The following is a 22724-nucleotide window of genomic DNA, read 5'->3' as shown; positions in this document are numbered from 1 at the left end:
CACCAATGCATCCTCCCTCTATAAAAAAGAAATAATTTGCACCAAAAAGGAAGCCTATAATGTAATAATAAACAATGCTAGCTCCAATACTAAATAATTATTTACTATCTTGAAGGAGCTAGAAAACCCCAATCCACCTATGGACATGTCCGTGAAGGATCAATTATGGTGCACCAGCATCCAAAACGCCCTTGAGAATAAAATCACCGGCCTGCAAACGAAAATTGAAAGTAAAAGACTACAACTTTCCAACAGTAACCTACCCACCCCTAGTTCACCTTCTACGTCCAATACCAACTGTGGCTTCACCTTCAAAAAGGTAACCACACTAGAAGTGCAAAAAATTATAACCTCTCTCAAACCGTAAAACTGTAAAGGGGACAGCTGTCCCGCACAGATTATAAAAGATGCCGCAAGAGACCTCTCCCCATTTATTTCTTAACTTATAAATGTATCATTCTCTACTAACTCAGTACCTAACAATTTGAAACAGTCATGGGTCCTCCCTCTTCTAAAAGAACAGACCAGCCATTCCTACTAATTATAGGCCCATTACCACCGTTCCCTTCCTGCTAAAAATCCTGGATAGAGTTGCTTACTTGCAAATCCAGAATTATCTAGAATCCAACCAATTACTGGGACTGCGTCAATCTGGCTTTCGACCTCAGCATGGAACAGAAACTGCCCTTGTTGATCTCAAAAGTCAGATCGACGACATTAAAGACAAGGGCAAGGCTGCTATCCTACTCCTCCTAGACCTCTCAGCAGCTTTCGACTTGGTCGACCATAAAATACTCTGTAACCACCTCTCCTCTGCTGCTCATTTCTCCCCTTCTGCTGTCACATGGATACAGTCCTTCCTGGCCAACAGAACCATGAGGGTTTTTTCCCCTGTGGCAGCAGCAGACCCCATCCCCATTACTTGTGGTGTCCCATAAGGCTCATGCGTTTCCCCCACACTTTATAATATTTTTACAAAGCCTCTCTTTGATAAATTGGATCGTCTGGGTGTCACCTATACAAACTATGCGGATGACACCCAGATACTCCTCATCATATCTGGCAATTACAATACTGATGTCACCAGGATCAATGTAATTTTCTCTGTCATTCAGGCATGGATGGCCACACATGGCCTCTGCCTGAATGACGAGAAGACTGAACTGCTCATTGTTGGTTCACCTAACAACCTACAAAAACTGAGCCCCAACTACTCTAAAATCATCATCGATGGCAACACCATCCCTGTCGCCAAAAACGTGAAAACTCTAGGCTTCTATCTTGATGCCAATATCAATCTCACCAAGCAAGTCAATTCTACCGCTTCCTCCACCGCCTACACAGGAAAACTAATTCGGGCCTGCAGACCTTTTCTCTCTACTAATAGTTGCCTTACTCTAGCGAGAGCCCTCATACAGTCCAAGCTAGACTACTGCAACAGCCTCTACCTAGGTGCCAACCAAGCCATAATTAGTAAACTCCAAGTCATTCAAAATAATGCGCTACGAGTAGCACTAAATATTCCTAGGCGAGAGCATATCTCCAACACTAGAATCAGATGCAAATGGCTTACCATCCAACAAAAAATTGACCTAAAAACTCTTTGCCTTACATACAAAGCTCTCAACCACTTAGTCCCCCCTACCTTACTAATAAATTCACCTGGAAGCAGTCCAGCAGAATTACTAGATCTTCCAACACCCTATGTTCCATGGTGCCCAGATTTATCTCTAAAAGAGCCGGAGGCTCTAGCTTCACTGTCCTCGCCTCCCAACGTTGGAACTCCCTGCCACTAAACATTGTCAGCCAATTCCTTCCAGTCCTTCAGGAAACTTGCCATTGGGTGGCTATTGGCACAAAGTCAATTAGCATGTTAGACACAGTTACTATCTGTATATACTGTACATGTACCAGTCATGTCTCTTATTGGCCATTGCCTGTACTCTCTGTATATAACCTTTGCTAAAAAGTATCACTGTTAATTACCATGTATTGTGCTTTGTAACATGTACCAGCGCCCATTTACTCCCGGGTCCGGACCGCTTTATAAATAAAATAAACAAACAAACAAACAAACAAACCACTGCACCATCTCCACCCATTCTCCGTAAACTGTCATATGCCTCCAATCTTTGATGTCATTTTTCATGTGTATACCTTTCTTTAACTTGAATCAATGCATCGTGATGCTTTTTATCATAATTGTGTCTCAATGTATGGGTTGACATAAGGAAAACACATATAAAAACACATGTACATGAATAACTCGGCATTTTACTTATTCAGCTGAGAGAGTATGCTACAACTCGATTATATAATAGCATCCCTAATATGAGGGTAATAATGCTAACAGTCTTTTAATGAGCAGTGCCCAGGAATGACATAAAACATGCCTAAACCTTGAACCACAATGTTCTATACATGGAGAATTAGTAAACATACAGAGCTTGTATTTTCGCCGGCCCTTATTTCTCTTTTACACGCTACATAGAATACAATAAAAAAAAAATGAAAGAATGGGGTTCCACCTACGTACGATGTTTATCTATGCTGTTTTCCAGGCTTTGCTTAAAACGAAGGATTGACAAATTGAACCTGCAAATTCACTATTTTCTTACTCTGATACCGAAGACCAGGTAATCAGATCAACTCATTGTTAGTCTGGAAGAGTTTTCTTTGAAATGAAACATGTCAGACATGCTTATCTCTTTTACAATCACAGTGATTGCTAAAAACAAAAGCCAGACTTACAGCATCCTCTATTTCCATTAGAGGAACAAAAATCACTCTGACACAGTAGGAGTTTCGTAGGATAAATCAGCCAGGATTGATGTAAAAGGTATGCTTTGCCTTTCGAATGTGATTTTCATATCTATATCTAATATGTGCATTTATCCGCAATAGATTTTATAGCATTGCTAAGCCTGAAACAATGGTATTTCATAATGGCAGTCAGAACAAGGAGGACTTGATTAGAAAACACTCGGCAGTTCTTTTTTTATGCAGATAAATAGGGGGCAAATCACAAGCCACATTTCCCAACAATGGAATTTACCCTTGGTCAAACAAGCGATTTAAACAAGCAGACAATTCGAATATACGATTTTAGCAATTATGAAATGCGCTTGGCGATTTGCTTATGATTTCCCAAGATTGGAAAAAGATGGGGAACAACAATGAAACTATCTCATCTGCATACTAAATGTGGAAGTGGCCAGGAAAAGGCAGGTCAAGGCAGGGGCATAACACAACATGAGGGGACCCCCTTTGAGCCATGGTGAGGGCCTCCCGCAAGCTTGGCAACAATGTACGGGTCATGCCACAGTCCGGGGCGGCCTGGACCACCACACATGCGCAATGCTCATGATGGTCATGAAGATGCAGGGGCATATCGCGCACATGTGTTTTAACCAAACCTTAAATCTTTCACATAGTATAGACACAAGGGGCTGTGCCTGGCTCCTGATTCCTGATTCCCAAATGTACCAGTCAACTCTATGCATGGCCAGCAATATTATGCACAGAAATGATACCAAAAGAAAATATGTTAATGCTGACTCTGCCAGTAAATGCCATCATCTCCATTTATGAACTTTCTCTTGTTGTCTTTCCCCAAAATGCCAGTAAAAACCTCCTGCCACAGGAACATAAAAACATGCTATTGCTGCTGCACAAATGCTTACCCATCACTCTTCATGTTGACTTTGCCCTCAATGCCAGTAAAACATGAAATGCCACAGTAAGAACACATTACTGTCTGACCGCACAAGTGCCGCCACTCTCCCCATGTAAGAACAAACATAATATGGGTTTTGCCATGCCACAGAACTAAATGTCCAGTCTGCCTGCCCTATTGTGTTATAACGCCCCCACCCACAACCTCCTCCATGTAATAACATTCCCAGTAAAACATTTACCAGAACACCATGTTCCAATGCCCTTTCCCATACAAAAATGTTAAATGAGCGTTCACCAAGCATTCAATCAAGGTAAGTTGAACACCACCATTAGTCCCATTGGAATTGTCAATACTCTCAAACCCTCAATTTGTAAAGTTGAGGACTTGTTGAATTGTAATTGAGCTTTGATTGAGTACTGACAAGGATTGCAGAGAGCTGAGCAATCCAATTTGCCTGAGAAAAACTCAACCAGTGCTCAATTTCAGCTCTGTTGAGCAGTAGTTGAAAGCTCCTAGTTGAGCGCTCTAGAGACGTTTTGGTAGGGGTTGTCTGGGCACCAGTCTTGCACACACACATTCATACCCATTCCCGCACCAGCCACTCACGCAATGGCTGCTGATACATTTTTTAATTGCAGGGGTGTAAGCATTTCCCACAAATCTGCCAGAGCCACTGAGTGTAGCAAGAGAGACTGAACCAACCAAAGAGGGTTCCACCACCTGGGAACATTTTTGTAACAATGGGATAAAATGGTACATTATACAGTACACTTTCCGTGAAAAAGATCAGTAAAAAGCCAGTTTGCAATTGACTTTGTAGGATAACTCCAATCCAAAATTCTAATAAATAAAATTAACCAACCGTGCACAGGAGCATTTACCAATGCATTTTCCTGATGCCATTGGCCACAATATATGCCAGTCTAAAACATTTTCATGTTGGCTGTGCCCATACCTACACAAAAAGTTCTGGGAGCCCCTCTACCAAGAACAAACACGGCCAAATAACCTGTTCTTTGTCTATATCCTCTGTGCAAGCAGGAACTCACAAAGCTCACATGTAAACAATCTGTAAGGCCTTTCTTCTAGATTGTTCAAGTTCAGATCTCGGACAAATGCTAAGAAATAACTTTGGTCAATTTTCCATCAGTAAGTTAGCAAAGTGAACGGTTTGTCGGCAGTGCCTTGGCATTTGGATTATGTTGCAGTATTTTTGAAGCAGGCATGTGCAATGGACAACTAAAACTTTGAAAAGACTAATTAATTGTCCCCCATGCATTAATGCGCATGCGCTCACAGCAAGTGAGTGTGAGTGAGCAGTTTGGCAGCAGTATCTTGGCATTTGGTTCTGTTGCAGTATTTTTGGAGCAGGCATCTGCATTGGGCAACCAAAACTTTGAAAAGACCTCTTAACTGTCCCCCACGCGCTCATCCATGTGTGCTCACAGCAAGTGAGCTAAGTGAGTGTTTTGGTGGCCGTGTCTTGGTGGTTAGATTCTGTTGCAATATTTTTGGAGTAAGCATCTGCATTGGACAACTAAAACTTTAAAAAGACTATTTAACAGTCAACCATGAGATCATGTGGCCGCGCGCTCACATCAAGTGAGTGTAAGTGAGCGGTATGGCTGCAGTGTCTTGGCATTTGGATTCTGTTGCAGTATTTTTGAAACAGGCATCTGCAGTGGACAACTAAAACTTTGAAAGACTTCTTAACTGGCCCCCACATGGTAATGCATGCACGCTCACAGCAAGTGAGTGTAAGTGAGCGGTTTAGCAGTCTGGCAGGTCAGGGGGTCGGAGGGCCAGTATGGTTTTTCCTCGGCTTGGCTGATCTGAAGACTTTCTCCTGCAATTATAAAAAACTAGCTGTAAAGCGCGAAGGGGGCATGATTACTATTATTAGTTAAGTCCTGAGATTGTAAAACTATCAATCAACTGAAGTACTGTGTGTTTGAACTGGAGCAGTGGAACACAGTATAGCGTGGCACAGTACGGAATTGAGGGTGACTGCGTATGTGTTTACCTTTGAGCCCCTGGGGCTTCACTACTCTGTTGGTATTCTTGTTTGATACTTTTATCTTAATGTTTAATCTACAATTTCAGTGAGACTTGCTGGCATTTGTTAAACACCAGCAGAGTGCTACGTCCCGAATTTGTTCTTGTGCACTTTCTCCTTTTCTCCATACCTTCTTTCGTTTTTCCTTTTTCCTTTCCTCTACTCATGGTTACGGTATAGATGTAGCAAGGAGGTTCTAATGTATTTCCAAGATATGCAGTGGGAGGGAGTGGGACCATGTATCTAGTGGAGTAAGAAGATTTAAACACTCAAAACAATCTCTTAAAGGCTTGAAGAACTTAAACAATATTAACGTGAAGCATAAGCAAGATCAAATGGATAAGCCATCTGACACATCAAAGAGCACCCTCAATGGTATGAGCAATCATCTGTAGAAACCAGAGAACCAGAACCCAGTGCATGCCTTGACAGAGCCCGTATTGATGGAGGGGGGCTACCAAACTTTAAAAAGAGGAGACCTGGGTACAACCTCAGAGCCATTGACGTTGAATAATGTCTCTTCTGCCTCAGCAATTCAAGACAATTGCTCAGAGCAGATGGGGGAGAGTAAGCTGAACATATTAAATAACATTCAGAGTAGTGGAAACCGAATTCCCACACTCTTCAACTACACCCAGGGGAGCAGTCTTAGTCAACGCTGCCTCAGAGAAAGTAATGATAAACCCATGTACAAACTTGGAGTTGGAGCTGAATGCTTACCCACTTTCAACATATACAAATATCTCTAATTCGCTGAATGTGGGTGTAACTAGAGCCCATGTTTACTCAGCCAAATTCTCTCCCTCTTGGCATGGAGGATAAACCCTATATTGTGGGTAATAAATCGCAGAAGATATTTCAACAATGTTTTCCTAAAGCTGGGAACAAGGTCTAAAGCAAATAGAAATCAATCCCACCTTAGGAGTGCCTGATAGAAGTATTTTGGAAGCCCTCTCAATAGTGGAAAGATAATTAGACATTTTGGAAGGTCAGAATTCCATCATCACTGTTGCTCTCAGTGTAATCAAGTCTGTGGATGAGGTCGGAATAGACATGGTGGGCGATCAAGCTTCAATCTTAACAGAACACTTGACATTTGACACAGTAGAGGGTAGTATAGTCCGATTCGGGGTAACCTCCATGAAACACTAAGACATGGATGAAACAGTAAAGCTGTCAGAACCATCGATATCAGAATTGAATGTAGTATTGAGTTCATTTGTTAATTTATATGAAAACATAAAAGACACTCTCTCGACAACTGTTTTGAAAACCAGAGAAATTAAGCTGGCAATTGAAATGGTATGGGATTTGATTGAAAAGCAATGTAGCAAGAATGTTCCCTATCAAACAAAAACACCTATTTCTTTAAAGGCTCTAAATCAGAAAGTAGAAAGTCTATCAAATACGCTAGTATATCATTATGTATTCTCAAAATGACTCAAACACAGAGTCGATCAATGCTATAGTTAATAAATCTATTGAGGATGCCTTTGGAAATGTGATGAATAATATTTTAGAGAAAGAAAAGTGGACAAAATAAGGTGGGGCTACTAAGATCCCCAAACAGAACAATTGCATAATAGTGGGGAAGTGGCTTCAGTGGCCAGGGTGGGTACTGGCTTGATTGACTGTGATCAGGAGTCTGAAGTAGTGGGCAGTAAAAGCCAGGAAGATATTCTGCCATGAAATGGAAGAATAAAGAAAAACAAGCAATAAAGAGGCAATAAACAGTGGATAAATGTTCAGCGCTTGAGGAAGTAAAGATTTAAAGATGCATCCAAGGATGTGAGATCAGAAGAGAAACAATCTCTTAATGAAGTGAGAGACGGAATGAATGAGCAGAGCCATTAACAGGTGATAAGCATATGTAGTGTATTAAGGGAGAGTGTGGAGATAATCGACTGTATGGGGTTTGGAAACCAGGACTTTTCAATGCAAAGTCAAGCACATGGAACTGAGGAGCTCCAGGTCATCAAACGGCCCCGGAGAGAGGGAAAAATAAATAATTATGCCCAAAAAAAACGAAGTCCTGTGCAAATGTACTAACACAGGCAGATTGGAGACAGCTAGATTAGATTTACATCATGTCCTGCAAAGGAAAGAAACATCAAATAAAATCCAAAAAACAGGTAGAACATTGGGCACCGATACTTCTAAAAATGGAAAAATGAACCAAAAGTAAACCTGGTTACTACCAGCCATTTGCCCCGAGTCCAAACATTGCCTTTAGTGCTCCCACAGCCTCAGGCAAGATAAACTTTCCATTCAAATGTTGCAATTACAATGATTTGCAAGATAATGATACAGCAAGGACTGCTATGGACCAATTAGAAAAAGAAAAGAAAAAAAAAGAAAAGGAAGCCTCAAGTAAAGAGGATTTCTTTAACTCATTTTTTGAGCGTCCTCACATTTGGATGGAGAATATGTCAAACACTGTAGATTTTGAAAATCGTGAGGGACGTTCCAGAGTATTACTATCTACATATGATATAGAAAATATATACTTCCGCTATGAATATGTAACTAATATAGTGGAAGTGGGTGATCAGTCGCAATTGTGGTTGAATGCTTTAGTGTCAGCGGCAGGTGCTTTTTTGAAAAATGGTTTTAAGATCTCCTCTACAAAACTCAAAGAGAGGAAAAATGTGGTTAAGGGAATATTGGGTGGGATTCAACCAGAAACAGGCAGAAAGTCCAACAGGGAAATCCCTGTGTTAACACAAGCAAATGGGAGTGATGAAACGGGGAGTTTCAAGAGTAGGATGTGGGGATTGCTGTTGGGGATCTTGACTCACGTCTTTCAGTAGCTTGATGACAAAGAAGTTCTGCTTTAGTAAACAATGCACTCAATGTATTGAGCTGGAATGAAATGATATAATACTACTACCAGAAACTTTGCTGCTTTCAGAAGTCAAGCTTGATGGCTTCACTACAATATGTCAACTGGCATTTAATAATAATGATGGGGGATCATCTGGTTGTCTGATTATTGCCTCAAGAAATTCTAAGATTACAAAAGTAACAACTATAGCAAATTCTGAGTATGGAATTCTTGTAATCAAAATGGATTACTATGTTAATAAGTCAAGAAAAGCCTGATAGTATTGCAACTTTACTATAACACCACCTGTTCCAAGCTAGATGAGTTCCTGGAGTCTGTTTCTGATATTCTATCAAATGCTGTCAGTCAGGGTGAAGGTATGAGTATAATAACAGCAGGTGATTTAAATTCATATTTTCTGGACTCGAAATATAACCTAATAGGTATAAGCTGTGTGGGGAAAAGGACAGGCAGTGGCTTAGTTTCTTTGATGAATGGGACTTGATCGTGTGTAATGGGAATGTGGTGGGAGATCTGCAACACGGATATACATGGGTAGGAAATCAGGCAAAATCTGGTATTGATTACATAATTTTGTTAAGAGATCTCTGTCAGTGTGGTACTGGGATATGGATAACGCCACCTCAGAAAAGGGATCACACTATGCTGAACCTCAGGATGCTGTAGGGATTCATCCAATAGCAGTCGTTAGCTTATAAATCTAATGGTTAATGAGGGGGGAAATCACCTGGTTAAGTTCAAAGAGAAAGGTGAAGGTCTGAATAAATATCTGAAAGACTCCTTAAATATTAAATCATGTGAGGAATTAAGATCAGCTTGTCAGCCAGGCGATTTCAGACACTTTCTGTGGGATCTGGATAAAACTCAATTGGGTGGGCAAATAAAAGAGACCAGCCATAAATCTTGATTAAGCAACCTGGAAGCGTAAGAAAGAAGTAAGGACAACATTGAGACATCTGAGGAAAAATGCTATCAAAAAGGACTAGTTGCAAAAGGAGAAAAAAGCTTTTTTAGCTGTTTATCAAAACTGGAACAGGTCTAATAGATATCTTAGACGCCAATGACGAAGGGAGGTAATGCTGGAAACCTTTGTTACAAATAACAGCCGTGATTTTTGGTCCCTAGTACATGGTGGGGAAGTTTTGCAATCTTTGGGCCAAAGCAACTGTGTGTCAGAAGAGCTGTGGTGTTCTAATTGTGGGTCCTTATTTAGTAAAATCTCATGTAATGGGGATATGACATTGCCATATGCTCCTTGGGCTCATTGCGTATCACTGGATGTAGTGGGAAACTTGCTAAAGGAATCATCGAGCTCGAGTGCAGCATGTACACATGGCTTTTCTAATTCTATTCTAAAGGCTGGTTTAGAGGGCTGAAGCACAATTTTGTATCTCCTCTTTAAGAGTTCCATTGAGAGGACACAATGTCCTGAAAGCTGGAAGTCTGCCGTAATAGTTCTTATCTTCAAGAAGGGCAATCGAGCAGATCATAACAACTACCGCCCAATCCCCCTTCTTGACGCAGACAGTGACATTTTTTAATGTACAGTTTTGCGGGAATTGGAAAAGTTGGGCAGAGACTAAGGGAATTCTGGATAAAGCACAGAATGGCTTTAGGGGTGACATGTCAACGACCCTACATGGGTTGATAGTGAACATGATCAGGGACAATGCATGGCGGTCAGGTAATCCCCCACTCTATGTGGCTTTAATAAACCTGACTAAAGCCTTTGACACCATGAATAGGAACCAGGTGTGGGAAAAACTAAGAGCGGGTTTTATCTCTCCACTACTTCTGGCAATACTGATATTCTTGCACCGAGACACCAATATTCAGGCTAGATTGGATGGACAGTGCCATCTCACTCGACTAATACCAAAAGAAATGGGGAGTGAGGCAGGGATGCAAACGTCAATCTATATTTGGCAGATCTAAAAAAACACACTGAGTAAACATGCATTTGCAAGTCCTAGGATTGGTTAGCGGAAGGTGAGTTGACATGTCTAAACCAATGAAGTCATACTTATTGATTTTACCCACCAGGAATTCATTAATGGCTGGGGGCCATGAGTGAGTATGCATTGGCTAATGAACTCGAAATTAACCCTGAAAAGAACTATATAATGAAGCTTGGCACTCAGAAGAACAATGGAAATACATATAGGTGGGTGATCTAAAATTATTAAACCATTTTGGAAACCATGGATTAAGATTGAGAGCATATGCACATTTAGGTTCAGTAGAGGACAGGTTGAGAGCTAAAATAGAACAATTGGCCGCTCAAATGAAGAACATCAGGGCTAATTTCCGTAGATTCTCACTGTCCCTGCTGATAAAATTCTACAAGGGCAAAGTCATTTGCACCCTGTTATATGGCATGGCATGGTGTGGGATTTGATTGGGATTATTTGGAGGAAAGGTTATGGAAGAAGGACTTGGCTTTACCATTGTCCATTCCAATAGTCTCACTCCGTTATGAGCTGGGATTAAAATTACTCCGGGTAAGTATGGAGTGGAAACTACTCTAATTATACAGGGTCATTACATCACCACAAGAAAAGTACAGATTTGCATCAAGAAGAACTTAAACAATTGAATGTCTTCATGAAAAGATTGACTAAAAAGGTGGCCTCTTTTCTGATTCCTATTTCTAGAACAGTGGATGATTTAATAATTAATGTGATCAGATGAAAGCAAGCCTTAAATGAAATGGACTGGATATGTACTATTGAGGAGATGTGCCGGTTAAAACTTCATGGTAGCCTCTCTATCCTGGACAAATCTCTGTGGGTTCACCAGGGTATTTGTAAAGGTTTCGGGATAGTAGAGGAAGAGATGCTCTGCTGAGGTTCTGGTTAAACCTATTGCCAAGTGGAGAAATTCTGTCAAGTAAATCGAGGATAAGAACGATGATAAATTTCTGTCCGATATGTAAAATCAACACCCGGCAATCATTGTTTCACATTGTGATTGAATGTCGAGGGACTAGAGATTTGATTACACAGTCGTTTTTTGCAAATTGCGAATTGTGAATAGCCAGCTATGTTTAGAGACAAGGGAATTTTGGTATCGACTGTCATCTGGGCATGAAGTCTTCTAATCTATTGAATTTATGAAGGTGCTAAAAATGCTTGAATTGTATAATGAACATTCCTGACGACAGGTTGGTTGGAAGTGGATATGTTTATATGTTATATGTTTTTATGTTATGGAATGTTTTGTTTAAATTATTTGTATGAAGTTTGAAGTATTTTTGTATTATGTGAAAAGTCAAATCAGTTCGAACATTGCAGGGCCGAAGAACAAAAGATATGATGTGGGGTGGATACAATGACTACCCACATATGACATTATCTGTCTCCATGAGACCTGTTGGGGGATGACTTCATTTTATGGGATTTGTTCATTGGATTTGAGGTTTTCACAGTAAACCCAGTTAGTTCTCCAAAGGGTCGCTGATGAAAGGGTTTGGTCACTCTGGTGCAGAGCACCAACCCAAGAACCAACCCGAGATTTGCTGTGCAACAAATGCAGTTGGATGCTGAATTACTAACTATCGTAATCCTAAATGCAGATCCCAGATTTAAACGAAATCCGTTATTAATAAATGCATACGTGCCACCAAAATTAAATGCTATAAGCATCTTTAAGGAGTGAATTCCCTTCTCTATAGCCCTAGCTGAAGCACCAGAGGCAAGCAAACTAATTTTAGGGGATTTTAATAGACGAATAGGGAATTATTGTATACAATAAGAAAATAAAATCGATAGTGGAACTGTGTGGCATACTGAAGAGGAACATTCTTAGCTCAGTCTAATACAAAAGGTGTAGGATCACTTTCTGAAGCGCCGTCTTTTAGTCGAACTAAACAGCAGGTGTAGAGGGGATATGCGTCATAAATTTCCATTCCAATCTGGCAGTAGGAAATCAATAATGGATTATGGTATTGCTGATTGTTTGTCTTTTCAAAAGGTAAAACATTTTACGATTATTGAGAGGGGGAGTGAGTGATCACAACCTGCTAGTAGTTGAGTGGAAGATCCAGGATCTCAAGGAGCTAAGTCCCCAGATAAAGACCGGACTCGTGCCACACCAGGCCATGAGGAGAGCAGAGAAAGATGATTTGTCTTATATCCTTCAGGATGCAGAAACCATGGGAGTGTGTGCTAATCTGCTGAATGACAATGCTCTGTGCAGAATTACCCTCTCGTTTGAATTTCGCCTCTTGCGGCATACTATAGTGGAGAAATATGCTGAGATCAGAGACAGCAAGGTATACATTTCTTTTCTTGAGCTTTCCAAGGACTTCAATTCAATAGATAGGAATCTGATATGAAAGAAGTTAGACCAAATGGGCATCTTTGCCTGGCTGCTGCAGCTGATTCAGCTAGTCCATGCTGACACTTCAATAGCAATACATTTTTCCAGGGTAAATGAGTACTTTGAGGACATTTGCACTAACAGAGGGGTCACACAGTGTGCCCGCTAGCCCCACTCTTATTTACCGTTTTAATCGGATGTTACCCCACATACCACATTTTCAAAGTTATTCCCCCAACTTAATGGAATTAAGATCAGTGCCCTACTCTACTCTGATGATACTGCATTGTTCAACCTCAAAGAAGGGGGACTTCAGCAGAGTCTCCTATATGCAGATGCATTTACTAGGGACCACGATCGGACATTACATATATCAAAAACCAACATCATGGTATTTGGAAAAGGAAGGATACAGGACACATTGTACATTAACAAGGAGAACATTGAGGTGTTTAACTCACACAGGTTCGGGAGTTGGAACCCCTATATAATTACACCCATATAAATACAACAGCAAAGCAGGAAGAAGCAAGCTTTAAGGGCCTTCAATGATTTTCCACGCGCTGATAAAGGTAGGCCGGTGCAGTTTCAGTGAGTTACTTGTGAACGATGGAGAGGATTTCGAACTTGACTCGATCTCTGATCGGTAGCCAGTGGGCATCTTTTCTGGCTTCTAAAATGTGGGCATGTTTGGTAAGGTCGAGGGCAGCTCAGAGGGCATTGTTCTGCATGCTTTGTAGCTTTTTCAGATTGCGTTCTGAGGTGCTAGCAAAGAAGGCATTATAGTGGTCCAATTTGGCCCCGCTGATGGCTCTGGCAATTGTGAGGTGATTGGGTACGGAAAGGAAAGGGTTACTGGCGTTGATTAGTTTGGCTGTGTGGGTGGCAGCGGAGGAGATGGTGTTAACCTGACAAGAGAGGTTGAGTGAGGCGTCCAGAAGGAAACCCAGAGTTTTGGCAGTAGGTTCGATGAGGATTAGGTTGCCATTGGTGTTGAAGTATTTGCAGGGCGGATCCAAGTTGCAGAGAGTGGTGGGGGAGCCAGAAATGAGAATCTCAGTTTTATTGCCGTTTAGGCATAGCATGTGTGTTACCATCCAGTTTTAGACGTTGTTGTAGACTGAGTTGATGGTTGCAGTGCCTTGGTGGTTAGAGCCTGAGAGGGGGAGGAGAATTTGGGTGTCAACGGAATAGCTTGTGTTGGAGATGCCGAGGACATCCAGGTGATCAAAAAAAGGGTTTTGTATAAATGTTATGCAGAGTCGGGAAAAGGCAAGAACCTTTGGGGACGCTGCAGGTAACTGGATTGAGTGAGGTGGCATGATCCTCTATGAGGATTCGAGAGGATCTGTCTGCCAGGAAGGATCTTGTCCAGTCAGTGGCTGCAGGAGAGACGTGTGCTGTAGTGGTGAGGTGATCGCAGAGAAGCTGATGCTCAAAAAGGTCAAAAGTGGATGTGAGATCCAGCATGAGGAGCATGGCAGGTTTGACTGAGTGTTTGATGTCATCTAGATGATTTTTCAGATCAAGCAGGGCAGTTTCCATGCCATGCCTTGTGCAGAAGCCTGATTGATGGGGGGTGCCTAGGATGTGGTTGGTTTCAAGGTGTTGTTGTACCTGGATGTAGGCTGCACGGGCAAGGATCTTTAGGATGAAGGGCACTGTTGTGATGGGATGGTAGTTGGTAGGGATGGAGCTGTCGAGGGAGTTTTTTTTAGCAGCAGGAGGGACCATGCATCTTTCAGAGATGCTGGTACAGTTTTTGTGGAGAAGGAGGTGTTGATTAAGGCTGTGATGAATGGTGTGAGTGGCTCTGCACAGACTTTGATGATGGGGGCCGGCCAGGCATTGCCTTTGCAGAGGGATTGCTTTAGGTGTTTGATTATGCCTGCTACTTCCAGTCCCGAGACATGGTGACAAACAAATGGTGTGGAGGATGGGGATAGTGTTGCTGTGAGAGGATGGTGGTGGTTTGCCTCAGAAGACTTGCTATTTGGAGCAGTTTTATTCCTGGAGTGTGAGCATTTTTCTTGTAAGGGCAGGTGTTATCTACTGTGAGGGCGATGGGAGGGATGACTGGAGACTCAAGTTTGCCCAAGGTTGTGAAGATTTCGCAAGAATTAGATTTGGCGCTTTCTATTCTCATGTTGTAGCTGTTGGCTTTGGCCTTTTTGTAATCTTTGGCGGGTGCTGTGAACTGGTCTTTTTTAGCTGAGGAAGGTTAGTGTTTCCTCCAAGTTGTTTCTGCAGTGCGCAAATCAAGGAGCTCAGGGGTGAACCAGGAGTTTTTCTTTAGAGTGGGTTTGGCCTTGTGCTGTTTGAGAGGGGCGTACATGTCAACTGCTTAGGCAATTGTGGCGTTGTAGAGATCAACTAGGGCCACAGGGTCGGATGCCCTGTTGGTTGTGTCCTTGAGGTCTGAGAGGAGAGGTGGGAGGTGGTCCTTGGTAAGGTTTGGTGCAGCATGCTAGGCCTTTAGGTTTCATTGGGTAGCAGGAGGAGGGATGTTTGCCAATCGGTTTGTCAAAGGTGATGGTGTGGTGATCTGTCCATGGGCAGGTCGAGATGGTTGGTCAGGAGATGTTGATCAGCAATCCAATCATGGGTGTGGCCATGGATTTTGGTAGGGTTAGTGATTTGGTGAAGGAAGCCTGTGTGAACGAGAGTTCTGGCTACGCTTTTGGCACATGTGTCAGAGGAGTCATTGAGGCACAGATCGAGGTCACCTAAGATGAGGAGTTTGGAACTTGGCTTTAAGGAGGGATTGGTGACTTGCAAGAGATCTTCCTCAAAGGAGGCAATGGGACCAGGGGATCAGTAGATGAGCTGGAGATTTATGGTTTATGTAGGTGAGATTGAGAGCTTGGTGGTGAGTGATTTGAGGTTGGGGATAGGGCTTGAGTTGATGGTTCGGATGCCAAGGGTGTTTTTGAAGATAAGTGCGACTCCGCCACCTCGTTAAGGATTCTGTTGTTCCGTAGGATGGCGCAATCAGGCGGGATGGCAATGGATAATGCAGGGCCAGCGGCGGGATGGAGCCATGTCTCAGATATGGCAAGCAGGTCAAGGTTGTTGGAGGTCATAGATCTCAGTGGCATGAGCTGGGGCAGACCTATCGTTGATTATGGCACATTTGAGAGGAGTGATATCAGTAGGTGTCGTAGGCCAGCACGTTTTTATTGGGCTGGATGGTGTGGGTTTAGGGTTGCCCATGTGCTCATATGGAGGAGCCAATTTTTTTGTATGGATGGGGTGGGGCTGTGGATCTCCTGGTGTGGGTTTGGAGACAATGGTTCCTGGTGGTGAGTGATGGGGAAGGCTGGAGAGGGCAGGGGGCAGAGGGCAGAGGGCAGAAGGCTTTCTGGTGTGGGTTTGGAGACAATGGTTCTGGTGGTGAGTGATGGAGGAAGGCTGGAGAGGGCAGGGGTGTTTGCCATGGTGTGTACGAGCATGGGTGATCATGGTGGGGGAGCAGGATTAGCGTAACTTGTGAGTTACACCTGATGAGGGCCAATCCTGAAGCCCAAGTCCTCTGGGCTTTGTATTGGGCCACCCCTACTCCAGGGGCAGATGGGATTGCAGGGCGGCACCCTGATACATCAATCTCCTTGGGGGCACTGTGGGGACACATGTAGCAATGTGGGGTGGCTCCTACCATGCGCTCCCACTGCTGTGCTGGTACAGCTCCTGGTGAAAGCACCCCACGGGGCCTCGCTCTACCAGCTTTCTTTCTTATTTCCTTTTTTTTTCTTCTCTACCCTTCAAATCTGTTTCATGCAGTTGCACACCATAATAAAAAGTCAGTTAATCCTTAAATAAGCATACAGCTAGACTGGACCATCAGTCTCATATGGGAATTGAATTGAGCTTTGATAATAGGGCTTGGATTCAGGAAACAGCACGATTGTGTGGCACCTCGGTGCAATCGTTAACGGATCTCAGCCCTCGCCAACAGTGCAGCACATGAGAACATCAGCAGCCCTTGCACAGCAGAACACCGTCGGAGCAGTGTAGTCACACACACAGGGAGAGTTCCGGTGCCAGCTGTTCCAGACATTCAGTTTCATACGGGCAGGAGAGAAACAGACAAACAAGGTTTCATGAAAGCGTGTCAATGGTTGATGGCCCCAGGAGCAAACGATTTTCAATAGCCTTTTGCCCTCAACAAAGTGCTCACATGTGAATGATCCTGTGGCCCATCCAATATGCAAGGTTCCTAGTAAGCCCCCTGCTGAAAAAGAAGGCCTGGACTATTAGATCCCAGAGGACAGCAGTGTTAATACCACTGACAGGACATGGAGGGCACTGCATGCAGACACTGCTCATGCTCCTAGGTCCAAACCTCCACACTCTCAGAGAGGTGGGCAACCCACACTGACTAATGTGCTTGATAGGAAGGTTGGCACATCCATTTCTCTTCAAGAGCGCAGTGTATGCTAATCAGCAGACAGGGGCTGTGAAATAACTTCAACCAGCGAGAGCCCACACTGGTAGAGTCCAACCACAACAAAGCAAAGACATTTCTCACGTATTGAAAACACTGCACGCGGCAAAGCCTCAATTCCTGGCCACTGTGCTCACAGATGCAAACAGTTCAATTTCACAAGACTTCTCTCACTGCACCCGCTCACTGCCGTAAACTGGTTTCCACAGCTGCAGTGGCTATGAGCATCTCAACAGCAGGGATCACCATTTCTGTCCTGTGATCTTGACCTGATATGGAGCACTTAAGCACCCGCTCTATACCCGTCAGACCTTTACAGCAACGCTAGGTTGGAAAGTCTCTTCACTGTTCATGGCCTGGTTTTCAACATGGAGGCTGCTCTGCATCAATTTAGAGGTATAACTCTGGCTACAGACCACGTAGTGAGTCCAGGAAGTGGAGCTCAACATGCTTGTGGGCACCTCTAGCTCATAGCATTGACCCTTCAAACATCAAATTGAAAATCTGCGGCGATCCATTTGAACTATCATCGTCAGATGGATGAAGGAGACCACAAGTTATTCAGCCATGTTGCCTGTGCTCCCTGGTGGACATGGGGACTCTGCTCCTGTAAAAGGCTGGACACTATCCAGAACACATTTTTAAGGAAGCTAGTGGAGTCATCTCCAGCGATACCTGGGATTGCAGTACTTTGAGAGTTAGGGGCAACCAGTCTAAGGAGGCAGTCATAGATTTGCTTCCTGCTGTTTTTCCTTAAAGTGCAGCTTAATTCTGAAACAAACCCCAATGTAGGGGTCATTTATACAGAAATGGCCAGCTCCCCTGTACAAGAGAACTACCAATGGTACTCGAAGGGGATCGCTTTATTGGAAAACATGGCAGCTAAAGGAGACATAGCTAATTATCTCTATGACAAAAGAACAACAGAAAAGGCTGATCAAGAAATGTGATTTGGAAATCTTTTATTGATTTATATGCTAATAGTTCATTGCCTGTATGATCAGCTAGTCTAGGTGAATACATATTTGTATTAGTGTTTGTCTTGTCTTCTGTAGTTAGTAAGTAGATGATTATTTGTTTAGTTATTGTGTTTGTTGTTATTTATGTCTTGTTTCGTGTCAATATGTTGGGGATTTTGAACATTTTTATGAGTATTTCTTTAATTAATTACTTGAGGTTAGGCGATTTTTAATGGATGTATGTGTTAAGATATACTATATTTCATGTTGATTTTGGTTGTATTATATCTTCCATGTACTTGTTTAAATAAGATAAATAAAGTTAATTTAAAAAAAAGACATGTGCTCAGAAAGAGTTTGAAAACACCAGTTCAGTACAGGAGGGTTATCCTTATCATTAGATTAAATCTTCTACAGATGATAACTAGAACAACATGTAAGGGTACAGATAGGTAATACACATGTTAATGTTAATGTTAAAGGACATTTGTACCGCGCGCTATCACCACCGAAGTGGTCCCCTGGCGCTCTGGCGGCTCTGAAAAAGGGGAGGAGAAGGGGTGGGTTAGTGGGAATAAGCTGGAAAAGTGCAAGAGAGCAGTGATGTGCTGTTGGCAGCCTCAGCCCGGTGGGTCAGTAGGCTGTGTTTGGGGTGTTTATGGTCCGTAGTCGTCGTGTGCTGTTGTGCAAGTCTATGTGTGGTTTGTTTTGTTGTTGCATTGTTGTGAAGTTTGTGCGGATTGCTGCGTTTAAGGCTTGTGGTTGTGTTTGGTTATAGTTTGAGAGGTGTATGCAGAGCGATGGAATTGTTAGTTGGTTGGTTAGTTGGCATTGCTGTCCTTGCAATTGTGGAATTCTATCTAGGTCCGGTACATGCTAACAGTCACATTTCTATCTAGATGCTGCGCAAGCTAGGTTCATAATTCTAATTGTGGTGCATGCTAAGAATCACATATGCTAACAATCACATTTCTGAAATTCCATCTATGTGTGGTATTTGCTAACAGTCATATTTCTATCTAGATGCAACGCGGGCTAAGCTCGGGAATTCTATCTAAGTGTGGCCTATGCTAACAATCCCATTTCTGTCTAGATTTGGCACATACTAAGCTTGAGAATTCATCTAAGTGTGGCATATGCTAATGTGGGATGGACACTGACAAGAACCTTCTACATTTTGTATTAATCTGTGAAATCTATACTGATCTGAGAAGAAGATGGTTGAGGCCGAACCTTCTCAATAATAGTATTATAGAATGCACTGGTGTTATGCTTTTAATAATGGACTCCATTGATGTAGATTTTATGTATGATAATTTATCATTTATTAAATAGGCTTTTGGGAGAATCTCTAGAATACTCTTAGCCTGTGGCCCATCACAACCTATCTACCATATTGATCAGGGTAATATTTTATATTAGGTATTTTAAGAACTGAAGTGTACATTTTTGTATTGAATGATTGATAATACGTTTTAAAGGGGCTCAGTAATAACCATCTTGTATAATATATTTAAGTAGGTTATGAAGTTATGTTGTTTTATAATGTTAATGGTGTACAGTGTATACATTTTGTTGCACTAAACTGATTTCAGAAAGAAACCATTTCTTTCTGAAGTGTCTGACTGTGATTAATTGACTTTGGCTCTCCATGTGTGAAAGGATGAGTAGAGGCTAAAGCTTCTACTCAGCCTTCACACTCCTATTTATTTATTGTTTTTATTTATGTTTTTATAATGCGCATAACAGCCCACAGGCATCGGGGCACATACATTTAGACACAGACATACAGATTTCGACAGGACAATCGATTACTAGGATTTGTTTCTCCTGTCTGACTTTATTTAAAAACAGCGGTGTTTAGCTTTTTTTCTGAAGCTCATGTCGTTTTCCTCTACTCTGAGTTTGATCAGCAGACCGTTCCATGTCTGGGCTACTCTCACAGGGTAGGATCTTTGTAGTCCATTCTCTCTTTTAGCTGTGATGCATGTGATTTGTCCTTCTGTCTCCAATCTTAGAGACAGACTCAGGGTATAATGAACAATTTGTTCCTTCGAATAGGCGGTGGCCTGCCCAAATAAGCAACAATGTACTAAGGTAATTGTTTTGAAGATGATCCTGTCTTCTAATGCTAGCCAGTGCATGGTTATCCTGTCAGCTGTAATGTGATCTCTTCTCTCTTTTTGTCTGACGATTCTAACAACATTGTTTTGGATAGATTGGTATCTGCTTATGCAACATTTGCTTGCGCCTAGTAGGAAGGCGTTCCCGTAATCTAGCCTGGAAAGAATGGTGGCCCTGGCGATGTTATATTCTTTTCGCTCAAGTACGGTCTGATGTTTCTTAACAGCCTCAGGTAATACTGGCAATTTTGGTTTAGATTGTTAACGTGTGCATCTGCGCCAAAGTGAGGCCTCCATGTATATCCCCAGTGTTTTGACCTTATCTGATACCTGGATGAGGGTGCTTTTGATCTGAAACTCTGTGTATTTTTGGCTTACTTTAGCCCGTGCCTGATATGATCCAAAGATCATCAGTTTAGTCTTACATCCGTTTAGACACAACCAATTGTCCTTCATCCAGGCATCAAGGATGTTGTACAAGTTCGTCACCCTGTTGTTATCAGTGTCATAGCACCCAATCAGCACTACCACTAGCTGAGTGTCATTGGCAAAATTGGTAAAGTAAGCTCTGAATTCCTCAAGCAGTGTGCAGAGACACCTCAAGTACAGGTTAAACAACAGAGGGGATAGACTAGCCCCCTGAGGTACACCTCAACTAATGGGGATTGAGTCAGAGAATTGATCCCCCCCAGTGGATTTTAGGTCTACGATCCGATAAAAAGGAAATCACCCAACTGAGGGTTTCTTTAGAACAGTTGCCTGAGTATTCCAGTGTCTGTTGGAACTGTTGGTGGTCTAGCAGATCCAATGCGGCTGAAAGATCCAACAACATCAACATGCCCATTTTACCCTTGTCCATGATGCTGAGCATATGTGATTGGAGGTCCAGCAACGCCATCTCAGTGCTATGTGACCTTCTAAAACCTAATTGTTGTTTATGGAGGAGGTTGTTGGTTTCTACAAAGGATTGTAGCTGTTGAGTTGCCACCTTATCCATAACTTTCAATTGAAATTTTCAATTTGTAATTGGGCGTAGATTGCCTGGTCTTTCTGGTTCATACCTGTTTTTTTTACTAGCGGTGTAACTGTGACCGTCTTGATAGTCTCTGGAATTCTATTGTCTCTAAAGGATGCGTTCACCATCCTTGTGAAGAATGTGCAAAAAATGTCCTTATTTTCCAATATCAATTTGGATGGTAGGATGTTTTCGGCACAGGATGTCTGCTTCATGCTGTCGTCTGTGGTGATTGGCTTAAAAGTGAATTTTTCTGTCTCATTCTGCATTTGTTGAATATCTGTTAAATTGTGTTGGTCAGACGGAATCACTTGGGTTGCTCTTATCGTCTCTCAGGCTTTCCGAATTTTGTTACTGAAAGCCTCCTACACTACTTCGCAGTCTTGATTGAAATGGGGGGGGCAGAGCTTTTGGCTTTCTATAGACCTCTGGATCTGAAATAATTTATTGGTAGAGTTGGCAGATGATATCTGCTCCTCAAAGTAATATTTATTTAATTCCTTGTTGTTTTCTTTGTATTGATTCTCTAGCTCCTTCCATTTCATCTTGTTAGCTTCTGAGGGATGTTCGATCCACCTATTCTCCAATCTTCCCGTCTCTCTTTTTAGTCGGGTTGTTTCTGAAGTAAACCATTTCTGATGGTTTATATTGGTTCTTACCACTTTATCCCTCATAGGTGCATCCTTGTCAGCCAGCTCTTGATGTGCATGTTATAAATTCGTATTAGATGTTTGTTAAAGTCGCTCTCTGATGTATTTGACGTGATGTGACCTATAAATTGTTCTAATAGTTCTGGTGTGATTTTTTGGGAGTTCCTAGTGATTATTATTTTGTGTTCATTTTTCTTTGTAGGCATTCATTTATTTGGGTGGTTATTAACAATTCCAATTTGAAGTGGTCTGACCATATACAAGGTGAAGTGTTTTGTAGTGTTATCTCTACATTGTAGGATATCACCCTATCCAATTGGTTGCCATTTGCAGTGGTAGGTTTCTTGTTTACAACTATGTACTCAATGGCATTTAGTCCTTTCTCTAGCATAAGAGCAACTTTATCCTTGTTATTACCACACCATCCATTACAATCCCCCAGGAGAATTGTTTCTGTATTAGGGCCCTTGAGGTTATGTTATGTTATGTTACTTATTATGTTATGTTACTTTGCATTTATATAGCGCCTTATGTACGGTCTCAAGGTGCTGGTAGGTTGAACGCCCTCGGGAACCAAAGATCAAGTCAGTAGAGAGAGTAGAGAGAGTCAAAGGTGCGTGTGAGCACCGGATA

The sequence above is a fragment of the Ambystoma mexicanum genome, chromosome 2q (assembly GCF_040938575.1).
Source record: "Ambystoma mexicanum isolate Mex_15411 chromosome 2q, UKY_AmexF1_1, whole genome shotgun sequence".
Taxonomy (NCBI): domain Eukaryota; kingdom Metazoa; phylum Chordata; class Amphibia; order Caudata; family Ambystomatidae; genus Ambystoma; species Ambystoma mexicanum.
The sequence above is the reverse complement of the archived record's forward strand: the minus strand, read 5'-3'. Positions refer to the sequence as shown.